Source organism: Belonocnema kinseyi, chromosome 1 (genome assembly GCF_010883055.1).
Source record: "Belonocnema kinseyi isolate 2016_QV_RU_SX_M_011 chromosome 1, B_treatae_v1, whole genome shotgun sequence".
Taxonomy (NCBI): domain Eukaryota; kingdom Metazoa; phylum Arthropoda; class Insecta; order Hymenoptera; family Cynipidae; genus Belonocnema; species Belonocnema kinseyi.
Genome location: NC_046657.1, coordinates 44901865 through 44907864, shown reverse-complemented (window position 1 = coordinate 44907864; position 6000 = coordinate 44901865).

The window sequence follows — 6000 nt, the reverse complement described above, 5'->3', positions numbered from 1 at the left end:
ATGCCAATTAGCACAAATGGTAAGTTCCGACAGTGCCTACAAGTGTGCCTACTGGCCGCTAAATGGCAATACCGGTTTCATATGTATACACCTGGTATGTTAATCAAAGTGGTATGGATATCAGTAATATTGATCGTAAAATTTCTCAAGGTTTCACATGAAATTTCGCTAAAAAAATTTTTAAAAAACACTTTTAAGATGCTTGACAATTAGAGAAAGAAAGGACTTCTGGGAAAGGATATAAGATGGACTGATATTAACACTGAAGACACAGTTCTTGCAAGATGTTCTTGTTTGAGAAAAATTCATGAAGATGGTCATCCCTTGAGAATAGTGATTTCAAATATTAATACTCCCATAAAAAATGTTTAGAAAAGAATTTCAATTTAATTCTCAGGGACTCTATCACAATTTCTAAATATAAAGTAAAAAATAGCTGGGAATTTCAAAAAAATATTATTATTCAGAAAACGGTTCCCGGATGACCATGTAATGATTTCTTTGGATGTTATTGCAATGTTTCCGAGTACACCCCTTGAATTAATTAAACAGGCAGTTTTAAATAGATGGGATAATATAAAAACTCGAACTCGATCAAGTCAAAAAGATTTTATCGAAGGGATAGTTTTCATTCTGGAGTCAACTTATTTTCAATTTGATGAATCTTTTTATAGGCAGGGGTCTGGTACTCCCATAGGATCAGTCATTTTTCCGATATTTACAGAAATATTGATAGAAGATTTGGAGGTTTTTGCTTTTGGGAAATTAGATAGTCATTGATGCTTTTAACAGTTTTCATCCATAACTTCAATTTACTCATGAAATAGAACAGGATAATATAATCAGTTTTTTGGACATAGAAGTAATTAAGGCTTAGGATGGTAATATTATTACCAATTGGTATAGAAGAAGTACATATTCAGGTAGAATTTCAAATTTCAAATTTAAAATTCATACTGTTTTCCGTATACTATTTAAAATGGATTCATTGTTAAATTTTTGCAAAGATCTTTTGGATAATTTTGAAAAGGGTGGTGTTGTCTATAAGATCACTTGCAATATCTGTAAGATGAATTCTGTAGGACAGACTGGTAGACTTCTTAATACTAGGATAGAGGAACACGAAAATGATATCCGTCCCAAACGTACGCTGTTATAAGAGTTTTCTTCCCAGACATACAAAGGAATTTGTTGATGTTGACCATGCGTTTAACTGGGATAATGTTCAAATTTTTCATAGTGAAAGTAATGAGAGAAAGAGAGAATTTATGCGAATACTTTATATTAAAAAAAAAGTTATCTATTAATTTAAAAACTGATTTGGATAATTTGAACAAAAGTTATGCTAATATGATTAATTACATTTAACGAGGCTGTTTAATGAATTTGGTCTTTCTTTTCGTTTCTCTATTTCTGATGTGATTGTGACAAATATTTATATTTTGTTTACAACAGATTGGCCTACTGACCATCATTCGCTTCTCAGGTATCAAAGAGAGAGCACCTGTTCGTGGGTTCCTGGGTACCGAAAAGTTGGTAATGCAATTTGTTTATTTTTATTTGGAATGTTGTTTTATTCTAATTTGATGATAATAATAATAAAAAAGACGCATGAAAGAACGAAAAAAGAAGGAAGGGGATGTGGTTGTCTGCCCTCTCATTTCTCTTTCCTCTTTTTTATTTTTGTAAGAATTTTCTTTCTTAAGATTACATTAGAATTTTTTGTTTTTGTTTATTCATTTTGGTCCAAATTTGGTCGTTGTATTCTTGTTTTTTAACAAGAGTTTGCACCAATTTGATTATTGGACGTTAAATAGGATTTTTAATTTAGATTTTAATCTAATTTAAATTTCTTGAGTTTTGAAAGGTTTACCTATCACTCCTTCGTCATTCAGGCGACTTTGTATGCTTGATAGCGCCGATAAGATTTACGAAAACGTGATCAGCGATTACCTTGACGACAGGGAATTGTGATATGACTCCATAGAAGGACAACAGAGACGAAAGGTCATGGCGGGTGTGGCTCAGAGGTCTGTCCTTTGTCCAGATCTATGGAACATTACAACGGAGTGTTGGAAATAGTCTCACCTGAATGTGATAAGCTGATTGGTTTCGCAGACCATGTTGCCCTATCTATGCTTTCGATTATCTTATTTTGGAAGTTTATTCGGACATCCGGTTTATGTAGGTTCTTAATTTTTTGTTGTTTTTTTTTTTAATTTTTTTTTTGTCCACAAGTGCCCGAACGAGTGAAAAGTAAATTAAAAGCAAAATTACCAAATTTTCACATATATTTGTCACGCAGATGGAAAACAGCGCCTCGTTCTCTATACCATACTAACCGCCAGAACTCCGCGTAGTTGCAACAGGATTTTATCTATCCAGATGGTTTTCCGCAGCAAACAAAAGAAAAGTATATAAGAATAAATAGTTTAATTATGTTTTACAATTTTTGGCAAAAAATGAATAGGTCTATTACGTATCCAAAGTGAACGTCAAATTAAAACTGTACTCCTTTAATAGAAAAACGCTTTTTAGAAATTTTTAGCAGTCGTTTGCATGAAGCACTCCTAATATATTTATTCATAATTCTTTATATTTTTTTGCCTCACTGTTCGTTCTCAAAAAGCGTTTAATATTTCAAGTGAAATAAGCAAGCGCAGGAAAACAAAAAATTGCGATTTACTATAAGCGCAGAACTCGCTTTTGATGCTTCAATGCAACTAAGAGCTGAAGAAAATGAGGCCGTTGCGAAAATTTACAAGGGAGTTAGCAGCATTTCCAAAGAAGAGGCTCTTGAACAGTTGCACCACTTGCAGAATTTAGATAAAGCGGCGAATCCGGCAACGAAGTTGTCGGTCATGGAAGCTGTATTGCTTATTGCAGATGCTAATTTAACAACAGAGAATTATTTAATTATACATAAGGTAGCAACGGAAGGCAATAAGGTTTTATTTCCTGCCTACCATGAAGTTTTGAAGGCAAAAAAAGAATGATTTCCAAAAATTCATGAAATTAGTGAGAAGCGTTGTAAAGTAAAGTTGCAGGATTTACTAAAATATACCATTACGGACATTCTTTCGCTATTCCACGTTATTCATCGACTAGATTCTGCTGACCAGTACGCTTACAGTGGATTCAAGGAAAATACAGAAGTACTGCAAAATGAAGAAAAATATATGAATGAGTAAATTTCTAATTTAGAACCGTTTACTGCAAATAATAAAGTTGTTAAGTTTTTCTTCATGTCGATACTGTTGTACGGAAAGGTATGTCTAACACAAATATTTACAAAAATATTTTCTTTCTGAAATTTTTTAAGATTATTATAATAACAAAAACAATAATCTTATAAGCCTGCACTGCATTAACGCACACCACGAGCGCAGAATGCTATATTTGTGGCGCACATTCATCAGAGGTAAATGATATAGACCTGATACTTACAAAAACTGAAAACGTTGAAACGTTTAGATTAGGACTCTCTACACTCCACGCATATATACGATTTCTTGAGTGCCTTTTGCATGTTGCATATGGTTTGGATTCTGAACAGTGGAAGGTAATGCAAATGTCATTACTTTTTCCTTTAAGCACTTTTAAGATATCTTGATATAAAGTATTTTTAATTCGTATTCAGATGAGTCAAAATGATGGCAGCAAGTTACTCAGCAAGTCGAAAAAGAAAGACATTTAGGCTTTCTTCAAATCACGAATAGGGGTGAATGTCGATTTTCCAAGGCAGAGGCATGGAACCTTAAATAATGGAAATACAACTGCAATGCAGAACTTAATGCAGGGATCATCAGTTTCGAAACATTTAATGATTCCCATTGGTCAGTTATCTGAAGAAGCTTCAGAAGCACGAAACAAAGACATCCGTAAACAAAGAGAGCACCATGCGAAAAAATGTTTTTGAGTCAAAACGAACGAAGATGTTTTTCAGAGGTTGCTTCTTAATTCTTGTCGGGCTATTGCTATTAGCAGTCTACCAAGAAAAAAAAGAAAAGAATTGCCATAGTCAGTTTTAGATCTTGTGATACTACCAAAAGAAGAAATCGCATTATCTCACGAACCAAGTGAAGACTATGTGGAATACATAAGCTCAAGTGAATTTGGAGAATTTGAGGATTCTACAATACGTTGGCAGCTATATTGGGTCCGCCATTTTTTACTTTGAAATTTTTGCCAGAAATTTGGAATCAGGGACCCGTAAAGTATTTATGAAATAAATGTTATGCAAATCGGATAAAATTTTGACTTTTGATCACTTTTTTGTACGATGTATACAACTGTGCGCCAAAGAACCACAATCGGGTGTTGCAATTTACCAGAGAGCCACGCTGTAGACCTCACTATCATTTGGAATAATTTAAGCCCACCTACTTTAAGGTCTCTACCTTTCCAGGGCCCTTTACTGGTCACTTTATTATGCAGCCATTCTTTAACGTCTGGGTCGGCTGCAACAAGCACGAATTTTTCAACGAATCCAGATAGCTCTAATCCACCACCATCACTATCAGGATATTAGTCCTTTGAGTCGGTTTGTGCCTCTTCATAGGTTTTACAAAGAGACAGGTTGAGAGAAGGGATTATGTTAGAGCTATTCGAGCTATAGAAATAAATGTAGAGTAGTTTCTAGATTACTATGCGGGCCCTAGGTCATTTGGTTCTGATCCCAAAAATGGATTTCGGTCCAGTAGGGACCTCCACCCAGGGATCCAGGAAATAAATTATGTTTGATCAAAAAATAAAAATATTTAGATCAAGTTTGACCTACATTATATTAACATTTTAATAGAAATTGTTGTTAGCAGTAACAAGAAATGTTTCTTGAGTTTTTACGACGTGATATATTATCAGCAGTGCGATGTTATGATAACTCATTACACATTATTAAATTCTCTGAGCTTCTTGCGGCAGAATTATACACATACATACTTTTACTTTAAACGAAAATTATCTGCGATTATCAAGGTGAAATAATTATCCACGTGCGATAGTTTAACTTCTTCAAAGGAAAATACAAAACATCAGAATATTCATTGAGAACGCTGCTCTCAGAATTCCGCGTTAATCAATTTTGCCTTTATTTCAAAATAAAATGAGGACCCTTTATCCTCTGCTCATAATACCAGGCGCTATTCTCTATTTTATTGGTATGGGAAGATTTTTTAGGAATTACCTGTCTAAATAAATGTTTAATTGTTTTTGGAATAAAAGTATTATACGCGACTTTTTTCTCCCAAAATAATTATTTTAAATTGCAATTGTGATTTTGAAGTAAAGCAAAATAGATCAATAATAAATTGGAGTAATCGAATTAAGTTTTTACTATATTTAATAAGTGTTTAACATTTCAAATTTATGATTCTTCTTGCTTGTTCCCAGAGATATCGTCAGGTATGCCGCCTAAGGAAAGAGACTTTCTGGTAAATTTTGGGATGACAAGTGAACCTGCGAAACATCAACGTAACGCTAGTACGAATGAATAATTATAGTATCAAAAGTGTCAATTAATCAAACGGAACCACACAAAAAAGCATTATATGCATCAGACTAGATCACCAAATCTATACGTTTCTGGGTCTGGGCCATATTTATACTTTTTTGGAATCGCTGAATCTGAATCCGGCGTATTTTTGATCTCATTAGGTACGGTTCAAGGAAAACTTTCACACAAATCGGTTTTCCGTTATCTGTACGAGATGACAGCCTGAGAAGATCAAGAGAGTGGTTTGACCTTTCGATGTCCTTGGAATGACCTTGATTCTGGCCTGTTGGGTTCACAAAGACCCCGCATTCAGATGTGACCCTTATAACGCATAGGAATCGTAATTTTCTCCGCATAAACGTTCTTTTACCGATATGACATTGAAATGACCTTCATCGACATCATGGAACCTTTTTCCCAATGGTTTCATGAAACACTTAAGAAAAAGTATCTGTGGCAAAAAAGTCTGCCAGCAGTACGGCCACATTCTCACCAAACTTTGCTTG